The following is a 13604-nucleotide window of genomic DNA, read 5'->3' as shown; positions in this document are numbered from 1 at the left end:
AAAATTTATCACATCACATTTTTCTCTGCATTAAGTTCCATCTATATCTACCCATTTCACCAGTGTGTCTGTCCCTTGAACTCTTTACTATCCATCTCATTGTTTATTACATTTCCATGTTTCTTGTTATCTGTAAACTTTGAAATTTAGGTCTATGTACTCCATCCGGGTCAGTCATATATATCAAAAAGAGCAGTGATCCTGATACTGTCCTGTGGGGAACTATTGTATACTTCCCTCCAGTTTGATAAGCAGCTGTTCACCACTATTCTCTGCGTTCTATCCCCTAGCTAGTTCCCTGTTTACTATTTTGTGCTGTCGTTTCTGAATGTGAGGGCAACTAACTTGCTCTCTGACTTTTGTCAATATAATTTTAAATTTAAGTGCTGAGAGATAGCAAGGAATAGGCAATTACGGCCAGAGTCAACGGTAGTACAGTATTTGTATTTAATAAGCTTTTTAAAAATAGAAATCTGTAAAATATATAATGTTTAGCAGCTAATTGTTCACATTATCCATGAGCAATACTTTTGGAGATTTTCTTGTGAGCTGTATGGCAAGGTATATGAAATCTTGTGTATTACATGGACTTCCTACATATTTGTTGGTGTTGTATTTGTGACATTCTGCATTTTCATGAAGTGGAAAAGCCTTGACCATTCATGTTAATGATTCAAGATGAACAGAACAGGATATATCCAAAACTATTTATTGACTGGTGTAAACTGTGGGGGGGAAAAATAAGATTCAGGCAAGTCGATTTAATGGGCGATAGTGGTCAATTGTTGTTGAGTAGTTTGGCTGTTAGTGTTAGGCCTCTACTATTTATACTGAGATGTATTCTTCAGAGAGAGGAGGCAGGAGATCAAATACGATACTGTTTTGTTTTTGGTGTGTTATTAATCAACTTTGAGATAGGGCAGAAATTTGCGCTGGGTGGGTGGGCACGCACCTGACCTGCTCGAGCATAGAATGACGCAAAATGACATCGGGCGAGCGTCCTGACGTCATCGCGCACTTGCGCGATATTTTGGTAGGCGGGCGCGCTCAGGAATCGGCAGCACGTCCACCGACAATTAACAAGCCTATTAAGGACATTAAAGTTATAATTGAATAAAATTTTTCGCGACCTTTGGATTTTTTAGGAAACCTCATCCACTGGCAATTATAACATGTCCCTGCTCATGTGATAGTCACGTGAGGGGGCATGGTTTTAACATTGCTAAGTTTTTTATTTCAGATTTTAAAAAAATCCTCAGCTCCCTGGGGCAGCTCCGTGCCTCAGGCAGCTTTCATTATGCCCACTCACGTGAACTTCCGCACTCACCCTCCTCCGCCCCCACCCCGGCAGCGCATATTTCATGCTGCCTGGCCGTTTATTGGCCAGCCAGCATGAAATTGATGTTGGGGCCTGATTGTGGGCGATGGCCGGTTTCGCGGATGCTCCCAGGCCTGCCCGCTGCACCCACCCGACGAGTAAAAACCCTGTGGGCAGTGATTTACTGTGTGAGAGGTTTGATCTTCATAAATAAAGTTGCTAGAACTGTAAAGTAAAAATTTTGTAGATTTTAAATTCATAGTCATTATTGCACAGAAAACTATTTGGCCCCTCAGGTTTGTGCTGGGTGTCTGTCGAGCAATCCAGTCAATCTCATTCCGTCACTGTATTCCAATAACCCCGCAAGTTTATTTCTTTCAAGTGGCCATGCAATTTCATTTTGAAGTTGTTCATTGTCTCCACTTCTACAACCCTTGTATGCAGTGAGTTCCAGCTGCCTAAGAAAATGTTCTTACCCACATCCCCCCTGCTCAAAACCTTAAATCTGTGTCCTGTAGTCCTTGTAGCATCAGCTAATGGGAGCAGTTTTTCCTTGTCAGTTACCTAAACAAGTCATAATCTTGTCTAGCTCTCAGATCTCCCTGATTTCTGGAGACTAATGACATCAAGGGATGTGGGCATAGTGGGGTAAAATGGCGTAGAGATAGGTGATCAGCCATGATCAGTTCAAATGGCGGGGCAAGCTCTACAGGCCAAATGCCTACTCCTGCTCCTATGTTCCTACTCCCTATGTTCCTCCCCTAATCTCCTTTGCTCCAAGGAGAACAACCCCACCTTTTCCAACCTAACCATGTTACTAAAATCCCTTGCCCCGGAACCATTCTGATAAATCAATCAATCAGTAAATAAATCAGTTGTAATCCTGAACAAAATGATCTGTTGCCTGTGTCCAGTCATTGATATTTCTTGTTATATGCAAAAGATTTGCATATTTGCAGCAAAAACATTGATTTGTTCAAAGGTACATTTACAGTTATGCTATAGATTAGCAAAATTTAAGAAGAGTAGTTAGCAAATAACTACAGAAGAATATTGTTATGATCACCAAGAGAGACACCCATAGCCCTTTGTGGATTATCGCTAATTGCTTATCTACTTAATCTGAAATTATGAACGTGACCTACCTTTTTAAAAAAAAAAGATACCTTGAAGAGAGTTCTGAGAAAAGTAGATTGGGAGGTTCCATGTATTTATATAGTGCCATGTCAAGTCTCAAAAATATACCAAGACACTTCATGAACAGTTAATTACCCTGAAGTGCAAATTGTTGTGCAAAGTAAACGCAACACATGGTTCAGGACACCAAGAGAAACTGCTGCTTTTGAAGTAGTGCAGTGGGATCTTGGTTCTGTTAGCTCAAGTCAAACAGTGCGTTTTTAATTTTCCTAAAGGCTACTGATAAAATTAGTACTATGAAAGATTTATATTATGAGAAAAGTAAAGTCCAAAGACATATCGGAACAATGGAATTTACATTAAAAAAGGAGAAACATGTATAAAGGAGATGAGGCTGTGTGTCAGAGGAGAAGGCATTCTAAGATCTAACACACATGTGAAAAGCCTCCAGTCTCTGTGCATCAAATTGCTATCTACAGGAATCGAAGCTGAGAAAACTCACTTTGAATTTGACTGTCCAGGGTTTTGTGTGGCTTTGCCTGGGTCTGTTTAAATCTATTTGGTTTTACTATTGCTGTAATGGGGGTGTAACTGGAAGCCAGATTAATTTGGGGTTTCAGGAGGTATTATAGTAGTAATTTGTAGACCTATGCATGTGCTTGAAATCTTTTCTTCTGTTAATAGTGTTTAGTTTTCTAAAAACCTCTGAAGTCATGGTAGCCTTATTACTTCTAAATTCAGGGCACGCATCCCGAAATAAAATACAAATTACAAAACAATTGTGACTGTGTGATCAAGTTTCCCTTGTGGATTTGATCCTCCTGGCAAACACCATCTGCCGCCACATAACACTGAAACTGTATAGTGCTTTGGTAATGTCCCATTTGAGTATGGCATTCAGTTCTAGTTTTAAAGTGCTGGGGGTTAATCTTGTAACCTCTTAATTCTCTTGCTCACCCCACCCACTGTTGCCCTCTCTAGTCTCTAGCAGTAGATCAACAATTAATACCCCCTCTGCATGCCCCACTGGAATGTCCATTCACTCATGAACAAAGCCCTTAGCATTCATGATCTTGTCATGGATGATTGTATTGATATCCTAGCTTCAGCTAAAACTTGGCCCTTGAACATCATTCCTCTCGCAAGGCCTCTCTTGCTTGCAAAACTTTCCCACCACTTGCCCTGCCAAAAACCGAGATGTCGGTAGTGTGGTCCTTATGCTTTGATATTTATCACCACCACCATCACCTCTAGCACTTTTGCCTCCTCCAAGCACCTCACCTTGTTTGTTTTTTTAATTAATTTACAGGATGTGGCAAGATCACTGGCAAGGGCAGCATTTATTGCCCATATTGCCCTTAAGAAGGTGATGGTGAGCCTTCTTGAGTATTACTGAGCGACTTGCTAGGACAATTCAGGAGGCTGTTAAAAGTGAAACAAGTTGCTTAAGTTTTTCATTTCATATTCATCAGGACAAATGCAAGAATGCCAAATTTCAAACAATCACAATAATTTATATGATTGGAGAAATGGGTGCCGGTTGGTCGGCAGTCAACACTTGTCGAGGCCTTGCCATGGAGAAAGCAATGGGGAACTGTAGGCTTGCCAAGCTCCCAGGTATTTCAAAAACAGTGCAAGGTTTGGACATATTATTTTTTGTTTGTGGAGAATGATCCCTGCAAATGAATGTAAGTTACCTTTAGCAAGCGTAAATGAGCCACATTAGAAGCTTAACTGAGTTGAGGATCATCCTAGAACTCAAAGGTAACTCTGGCAATAGAGAAAACACGTTATCTCTTCCCCCTTAGCTAATGCTCCTCCTCCCTCACCTCCATCACTGCAATGAGCTTATGGTCATCTTTATTACTAAGGTTGAAGCCATTTGTTTAGCTGTCTCTGGAACAACACCCTCTTCACCTTGCCCACCATGGTTTCTCTCTCCTTTGCCTATGACCATGCATCTTTTTCTAGCTTCTCATATCATTCTGTCTGTCTCAGCCTTGGCTCAGTGGTAGTACTTTCACCTCTAACTCAGAAGGTTATGGGTTTGAGTCCTACTTCAAGAACACAATTTGTGCTGACAATAGTATGCAATTCTGAGGAAGTGTTGCACTGTTGTGGGTCCTGCCTTTCAGATGTGAAGTTAAACTGAGGCCTCATGTGCTCTCAGGAGGATGTAAAAGATAGCATGGCACTGTTTGAAGAAGAACATCAGAGCTCTGGCCAACATTTATACCTTAAACAGCATCTCAAATAGATGAAGGAAAAATACTGCAGATGCTGGAAATCTGAAACAAAAACAAAAAATGCTGGAAAAGCTCAGCTGGTCTGACAGAATCTGTGGAGATGCTCTCCCTCCCAGAACCATGATAGGGTCCCCTTTGTCCTCACTTTTCACCCCACCAGCCTCCGCATTTAAAGGATCATTTTCCGTCAACTCCAGCATGAGGCCACCACCAAATGCACCTTCCCTTCACCCACCCGGCTTTCCATAGGGACCGTTCCCTCTGGTACACCCTGGTCCGCTCCTCCATCACCCCCAACACCTCAACCCCCTCCCAGGGCACCTTCCCATGCAACTGCAGAAGGTGCAACACCCACCCTTTTACTTCCCCACCCCCCCGCCTCCTCACCGTCCAAGGGCTCAAATATTCCTTTCAAGTGAAGCAGTGCTTCACTTGCACTTACCTCAATTTAGTCTACTGCATCCGCTGCTCCCAATGCGGTTTCCTCTACATTGGAGAGGCCAAATGAAGACTGGCTTTGTGGAACACCTTTGGTCTGTCCGCAAGCATTACCCAGACCTTCCTGTCGCTAGCCATTTCAACACACCATCTTGCTCTCGCCCACTTGTCCATCTTGGCCTGTTGCAATGTTCCAGTGAAGCTCAACGCAAACTGGAGGAACAGCACCTCATGTTCCGATTAGGTACTTTACAGACTTCTGGATTTAACATTGAGTTCAACAACTTCAGACGATGAACTCTCTCCTCCATCCTCACCCCTTATAGATCCTCTTTTTTCAATATTCATTTTTATTTTTTAATTTATTTTTTTCCACTTATTATTATTTTTAAAATTTATTTCCATTTTTATTCATTGTTTTATCCCCACCTTTTAGCTATTTTTGATATTTTTTCCCACTACCGTCCCCTCCCCACACCTACTAGGGCCATCTGTCACTTGCTCATGTTGATCTTTCCAGAGTGCTTACCCTGGTCCAGCTATTATTTCATTCTGCTTTCTACTCTTAATGTCACCATTAGCACCTCCTTTAGCCAGTACCACCACCATTAGCACCCCTTTGACCTTTTGTTCATGACATCTTTTGCAATCTCTCCTTTACCTTCACCTATCACTGGCCTTCTATCCAGCTTCATCTGCTCCACCCCCCTTAAACAGTATATATTTCACCACATTTTTACTTCTCTTAGCTCTGAAGAAGAGTTATACAGACTCGAAACGTTAACTCTGTCTTTCTCTCCACAGATGCGCTCAAACCTGCTGAGTTTTTCCAGCATTTTTTGTTTTTATCCCAAATAGATGATCGGGTCACTTATTTAATTGCTGTTTATGCGACTTTGCTGTGCACAAATTGGTGGCAGTTTTTTTTTTCTCTACATTGCAACAGTAACTATACTTCTTAAGTATTTAATAGGCTGTGAAATACTTTAGGATATTCTGAGACCATGAAAGATGCTATAAACGCAAGTACTTTCAATCTCTCTCTCAACATCATTTCCAATAAACTGCTGATCATGCAATTCCCTTCTTGACTTCCATGTTAGCTAATGTTATAATGATTCCCTCTTGAGCACTTCCTCCACCCCTGCCACACCCACCCTCTTTCAGTACTGCTTTCATCAACACTTTGATCCCTTTGCACTGGAAGTCAGTTGTCAATCTCCAACATTCCTTTGTGCTCAAACACTTGGACGCGTTGCTACATCCCTAATCCATGCCAATCTTGCCTGCAATTCTGTGTTCGAATATCTCCAATCAAGTTTTCTCCCATGCCACAACATTGAAATGACCGTAATCAGGCACAATTACATACTCTGGCTGTGATGCATTATCCTGCTTCAATTTTTCTGACCTGTTTGAAGACTTTGACACAATCACACTGCCCTCCTCCAACACCTTTCCTTTGATCTCCACTGTGCAGTTGTTTCCAATCTTATGCAAGGATTTGGACACAATACCAAATGACAGGGTAAGAAAATTCTTGTCGAGCAATAACCATGTTGGCACAAAGACCAATCACGAATTTAGAGTACAAGCTAACAAGGTTTATTGGATAACAGCGATTGAAATTAACATTCCATTAGTCGAAGCACAGCATGATACACAAGTTCAGCGTGTGTTGGTCTGTCTTTCCCATGAATTGCGGGACTTCTGGAGTTTGCTCCTCATGATGCTTTGAACCAGGTGAAACTTGTACTTTTCATTTTTAAAATCCCAATAGTTTTACTGGACTTTTGCTGCTGAGGTCAGTACATTTTCTTCTCATTTTCAAAATACCAAAAAAAAGGGGTATGGCTGATTAGCCAAGTTTTCCCCTGGGATTTGGTTTGAGCACAATTAACAATGACTGTGGTCATAACAATCGCGCAAACTCATGAATGGGCTCAAGGCCACCACTTTCAGGCCTGAAAAGTGCCCAGTCTCCCTCATATTACCCTGAAAGGGTAAGGTATCTCAAAAATTTGAGCAACAGGTGAAGGTAGCTGTTTCACGCTGCTGCTGTGCAATATGAGTGGTATTTGCCACTAACAGGATGTTGCCATCAAGCCAAAAGACATTCTGCCTATCACACAAATGAGTAATGTAGTGTATGAATTTCACTGCAAGTGTGATGCTAGATATGTAGGCTGTACATCTCAAAGTCTGGTGGACCATATTAAACAGCTTGTGTCTTCCGCTGTTCACAATGTGTAAGATACGGACCGTACCCAACCAGCCTGTACTTCCAAAACTCAAAACACAGTGACCAACATTAGATGTGATTCTGCGATTGGGCAACATTTTGCTAAATGATCCTTAGTGTGCTAAGAATTACGCTGACAACCAATTTAAGATTGTCAGTTGGGCTCGCAGTGTGGCCCATATGTGTGTACTGGAAGCTACATATATTAATACACAGGGCCCTGTTTTTGTGCAGACAGAAAAAACATGTACACACATTGCACCTGTTTCAGCTAAACAAAATAAGTGACAGGGTTCATTTCCCAGTGCATTGTCTTGACCAATCAGAGTCAAGCTGCCTGGTTTAAATTTCGAACAATGGCAGTTAATTGTCAGTCATCATCAACTGATGTATTCGCCTCTACCAATTAGAGCCCACTTGCCAACCAACCAGCACTCTCTTCTCATGTAGTATAAATATGTTGTTTCCCCTAACATTGGTATTTTCTTGCAAATTGTCCTGATGAGTGCAAAACAAAAAGTTTAGACAAAAAATGTCTTTCTTTTTCAGCAATATAACTTGTATCTTTGACCAGAGAACATCTAGTCCATATACCACCTTCCTGACCAATCAACATTGTGGCTTTGGCTTCTCTTTACTGCTAAGCTAGACTCAATGGAGCCCAAATGTGCAAACGTGTCCTAGCTATAACTTTTTAATTTGCTCCCAAAAGACCTGTGCATTCTTCAAAATACAGCACAGTAAAGGAGATGCTAACTTTAAGACCTTCTTAACAACATACCCCAAAATTCATGAATCATCCCGATAATGCATACAAATTAAGACTTTCCATCACTAAACCTATGTACAATAGAATTTGATCGTTTAAATATTAATATTAAACAAATGTGACAAAAAGGTGAAATCTAACGCTTACTTATCCACACATAGCTATAGCATCTCTAGTAATTGCTTCTCTTACCACCCATCACACCATTACCTCTGGAGTCCCCAAGTATCTATTTTTGGCCCTCTTGTTCCTTTACATGCTATTCCTCCATGATATTTACAAAGATGTGGCATAAGGTTCCACATATAAGCCAATGACACTTAGCCCGAGCTCTCCACTACCTCGCAGAATCCTTCCATCCCTTTCCTGTTTCAGATCCAATTTCAGCTCACCTGCTGCCAGAATCCGCATCCATATATTTGACAGCTCCAGATTCAACTATTCCAATGGTTTTCTGGCTGGCCTCCCGTCCCTCTGCTTTTGTAAGCTTCAACTGACCCAAAGCACTGCTCATTTCCTAATTCATACCAAGTTCCGCTAACCATCACCCTTGTGTTAGCTGACCTACATTGACTTTCAGTTCCCCACCACTTCCATTTAAAAATTCTCATCTTTGTGTTCTAATCCCTTACAGGCTTCCTTATCCCTGTAACCTCCTCAAGCCACATAACCTTCCAAGAACTCTGCGTGTCTCCAACTCTGTGCGTCCTAAACAGCCTTCACTCACTTTTGGTGACTTTGTCTTTAATCGTTTTGGCTTTGAACTCTAGAATTGCGTCCCTAAACCTCTCCACCATGCTCTCATTCTTTAAGTCCCTCCTCAAAATATGCCTTTGACCAAGCTTTTGATCACCTGTCAAAGTATCTGCTTTCTTCATTTTTGTCTGATTAGGCTTCTGTGAAGTGCCTTGATAAATTCTAGTTATTTTGAAAATGCTACATAAATGCAAATCATTATTATTCTGTGAAGGGGCATGCAAAATTTGACTAATAATGCAATGGTAGATATATTTTTGCGTGGTGCTGTTATGAAGCTACAAAGCTCTTTGCTTTATACTATTATCCATTGACTTGATAGTTTGTAATTTACATTTAGCTAAGATCTTTGTTTGGAACTTCTTTGCATGTATAATCAATGGCCCGGATTTTGCAGTTGACCTTGAAGAAAGCTATCTAAAAGGATCGAGTGATATCTGTGGCATGAATTTTCCCTTTTCTTGACGTTATTTTGAATCTGGTGCCAGGTCCTGGGGATTTTCAGGTTTCCAGCAACAATGAATATCATCAAGCAGGTTAAATAGTCAAAAACATTGAAGTATTCTCACAGACAACAACCAGAAAGTAAAATGCAGTGACGACCTATCATTTAATATCATTTTACAGGAAGCAAAAGCAAATGAATGTGACATACATATGAGATTAAGGCTGAAGCTGAAGTATCATGAACAAGCTTTAAATAAAAATTAAGAATAGGTGTAATTTTATCACCATTGTGGAGAAATTTGACAGTCCACAAATGTAAAATTAGTTTTTCAGGACCAGAGAGGTTGTTCAGTCAAAATTCTGAACCTAGTTCATGGTTTAAAAGCTCAAGTTACACTTCATTCAACAATATAACATTTTCAGGGGTTTTTACAATGAGACTAATGGCATAAAAGAGTAGGTTCTCGTCAGTTCGGCAATTTCTAATTGATACTGTCTAAGGGGCTTTCCACAGTGCACCCTATAGAGAAGTGTAGAATTACTGACATCAACATGCAAACTGCAGAAGTTGGTGTCAGTTTCAGAGGAGTAATGATGGCATATGCTGTCAGTTTTGCTGTAATTACTACCTCAAACGTCCGGTCATTATGTTTGTCAAATCTCTGTGGAATGTAATTAGGAGTGAGGGCTCTTCTGCATGCAATTTTACCACTCTACTTGGCATTGAGAGGTCCAATAATGTCACCTCCGCTAGGAAAGTGGTTGTTCTTACTCAAGCTTCTGAGTTCCGTAGCCTGCAATTTTTGAATAATGGATCCAATGATGTGCGGACCTTGCTTCCTTCTCTCGTGACCTGCACCAAAATTCCAAGCAGGTCAGCCATGCTGATTTCTTCCCCCAGGGAATATGTGGTTGAAATGCACATTGGGAATTGTGTTGGATTTGCTACACTGCCCAAAGATTGATCACTCTGCAACTCTTGTTCTATATCCAGTATGTATACAATAGGAAAATGTGAAGTGATGCTTTATTCCTGTATTTCTGGGCTTCCGTCATGAACAGCACTTAGTTATATGACTGTCCTGACCCTATCTTGACGTGGTAATTTAAAAAAAAATTTTCTTAATATTCATTCAAAGGTTGAGGGGATTTCTTGCAAGGCCAGCATTTACTGTCCATCCCTCATTCCCCTTTAGAAGGTTTTGAGCCATCTTCTTAAACCACTGCAGTTCCTGTGCTGTAGGTATACCTACAGTGCATGAACCACTAATTCTGCAAATCTTTTTCCTCAGTACACACCAACTACATAAATGTTACTAATTTATGGTGACTTAAATTTGAAAATTAAAATAAATTTGATTTTATGCCGACAGAGTTCATACGCAATTTCACTTTTAAACGGTGTTTTGAGCTTTAAAATGGACACTTTCTACTTGCCAACTGGTATCAACTTTGATAATCCAAGCAGTGTTAACATTTTTTTTTAAACCATGCATTTTATCATTTTCACCAAGTTAGGCATAGGAGCCAGCTGTCTTGCATATTCACTGCATGGTCCCTGAAGTCTGGGATTCTTCTCCCCCTTCGCCACCAGCACATCCCTGACTCTCTTTCTACGGCACTCCTTAAAATCTACCTCGCAATGTTTTGGCCACCTGTCTTAATCTCTCCTTTTTGGGCTGGGTGTTAAATTGTATTTGATAATGCTCCTGTGAAGTACCTTGGGATGTTTTCCCATGTTAAAGATGCAAGTTGGCACTGTGTTAAAACAGTTATTTTTCAACAACAAATATATATTGAAAACCTGGCCATCATGGCCAGTTCTTATAAGCAGATACTTAGAACATATTTGGCTTATTTTCTATTACACAAACCAAAGGACAGGAATTATATTATCACTGCTTGTTTTGGCTAAGCTTTTCTTCCAATTTTATTCTTGAAAAAAGGCTGTTCCACAGTCCTAAAAAAAAATGGGGAAGGATTTTGCACTTGGCAGGGGTGCTCGGCAGGGAAGCTGACCGCCACCCGCGATCGGCTCCACACCGCAATTTCACGCTGGCAGACCAATTAAGGCCCGCCCAGCATGGAATGTGAGCAGCAGCGCTCAGCGCTGCCTGTGCGGGCAGGGGAAGGAGGGTGAGCGAGCCTAGCGTGATCTTTGCGCATGCGTGCAAAAGAGCGCTTCAATCTCCCTGAGGCATGGAGCTGCTTTAGGGAGATGAAGCGATGTTTTAAAAAAAAATGAAGGAAATAAAATTGTCGTAAAACACGTCCCCTCATGTGACTCTGTTAGATCAGCTGGGACATGTTTTTAATTCAAAAATAACACTTTTAATTGTTGGTGGACGCGCAGCTGACTCCGGCGCACGCCCGCCAAACGAAATATCGCGAGACATGCGCAATGACACGGGATGCTCAAACAACTTCATCACGCATCATTTTACGCTCGGGCATGTCTGGCGTGCACCCTCACACCGAGCGTAATATTCTGCCCATTGTCTTAAAATTCTTTCCTTATTATCCTCTTGGTGAGATATATAAAAGCAATGCTTTGAGCAAAAATAATGCAATTTTTAATTATTTTCACAGTTAACATAGACAAACATCAAGTATAAATATTGTGTAAGCAGATTGCTGTAGCACATTAAGGATTGTGTTTTTATGTTAATCAAAAAATATTAAATCAAGTTAAAATTAAACTAATTTCCACTTTTCTTTGCCAAATTTCTCTGCAACATTGCATAGTGTTACTAACGGGTCCTCCTTGTATATAACATCTTCAAATTAAAGATGTCTTTTCAGATCGCCTACTCCAAATTTCAGTAATTTTTCCAGGATTCCCCTCCTTCTAAATTAATCCATTTGTTCTGTTCTTATGAATCACCCATCCCCCAGCTTTAAAGTTCTTCAAAATCAAATTATGAACATGAATATCAAGTTAGATTGCTGTTCACAATTTGATAAACATTGATAATTCTATCTCCAGAAGGTGGTCATATTGCTCTTTGCTTAAATTTAGTCAAAAAGGGTTTCCAAATAAATTTCAGTTGGTGGAGTAGAGAGAAACTGGATCATTGATGCAATTATTTTTGAATATTTCACAGGAATCCAGGTAACTGTTCCAGCTATGGGAACAGCTGTTCATTGTGGATTTGTGCCATGGGCCCAGGAGGCCAGGTTGCTGTAAACAAAATTTTCTAGAGCCATAGCTACATTATGGACAGCCTGATGATCAGATAACAGGTAGGCACTCTGCTTTTAACTCCAGGTCTGGAACGGTTTACCTGTTTAGAGATGATTATAATTATGTTTGGGGTGGTGGTGTGGGGGGGATGTGGCGGTGGTGATATTGTACAGTTCAAAATAAGAGAAAGTGGGTGTTAGGTTAAAACTCTGGGATTCAAACTTATGACAAAAATGTTCAATCTTATGTTGAGAAATATGTTAAGTCAAATAAATCAGTGTATTAAAAATTAAATAGAGTGTCTGCTTCATGCCCTGCAACACCTATTATGTGTACGTTTATGTAGAAATCCAGATAATTTGATTTTGGTGATGTTGATTGATTGATCAATGTTGGTCAGGAAAACTGGGATGACTCCTTTTCCAATTGTGCCATGTGATATTCTATATCCACCTAGGAGAGAAGATGGTTTAGGTCTTCATTCAAAAGGTGGCACCACTAACCATTCACTGGAGAATCAACCTAGATTATGGGCTTGAACTTTTTAAGTTGGCCTTGTATAAAAAAACCTTTTCACTTCAAGGCAAGTGATATCATTGAGTCTAATGCACAAGTGATTGGCGTGAGGCTGTCTTTATTTTAATTTAGTCAACTTAAGGAATAGTATCATTTTTATTGCTAAATCGAAAGAGCGTGTGGTACACAGACCTTTTTGAAATAAGGCTTAGTAATAAATAACCAATAAAATGAAAGAGGGAGAATTTTGCTACCATTTTTGCCATTTAGAATCAAATCTATTATAATAGATGGGTAGGCAGCTGAATATGGAATTTATTTGTTATGCGATCTGCAGAGTTTACAGCCAGGCAGTCAGAAATTGATTTTAAACAGATTCAGGTCTCATCTGACCTCTGATTTTCATTCCAAATGAGAAACTACAGAACCATTTTACATTTGTTCATTTCTTAAACCACTTCATGTGTTCCCATTCAAATAGCTTAGAGCTACATGTATTTGGGCTTTTGGCACCAATGAAATTGTGTGACTCAGTTACTAGTTGAAATTTA

The 13604-nt window shown here is 40.3% G+C and overlaps 1 protein-coding gene across 1 annotated transcript in view; it reads left to right on the top strand.

Annotated features, from left to right (window-relative positions):
* Nucleotides 1–13604, top strand: part of gpr63 (G protein-coupled receptor 63) — a 156620-nt gene that overhangs the window by 41042 nt on the left and 101974 nt on the right. Inside the window, exon 2 of the mRNA XM_078542286.1 lies at nucleotides 12458–12596. The gene's annotated coding sequence lies outside the window, so the exon portion shown is untranslated. The remainder of the gene's footprint in view (nucleotides 1–12457; nucleotides 12597–13604) is intronic.

Source organism: Cetorhinus maximus, chromosome 5 (assembly GCF_964194155.1).
Source record: "Cetorhinus maximus chromosome 5, sCetMax3.hap1.1, whole genome shotgun sequence".
In the NCBI taxonomy this organism is placed as follows: Eukaryota; Metazoa; Chordata; class Chondrichthyes; order Lamniformes; family Cetorhinidae; genus Cetorhinus; species Cetorhinus maximus.
The sequence above is the reverse complement of the archived record's forward strand: the minus strand, read 5'-3'. Positions and strand labels throughout refer to the sequence as shown.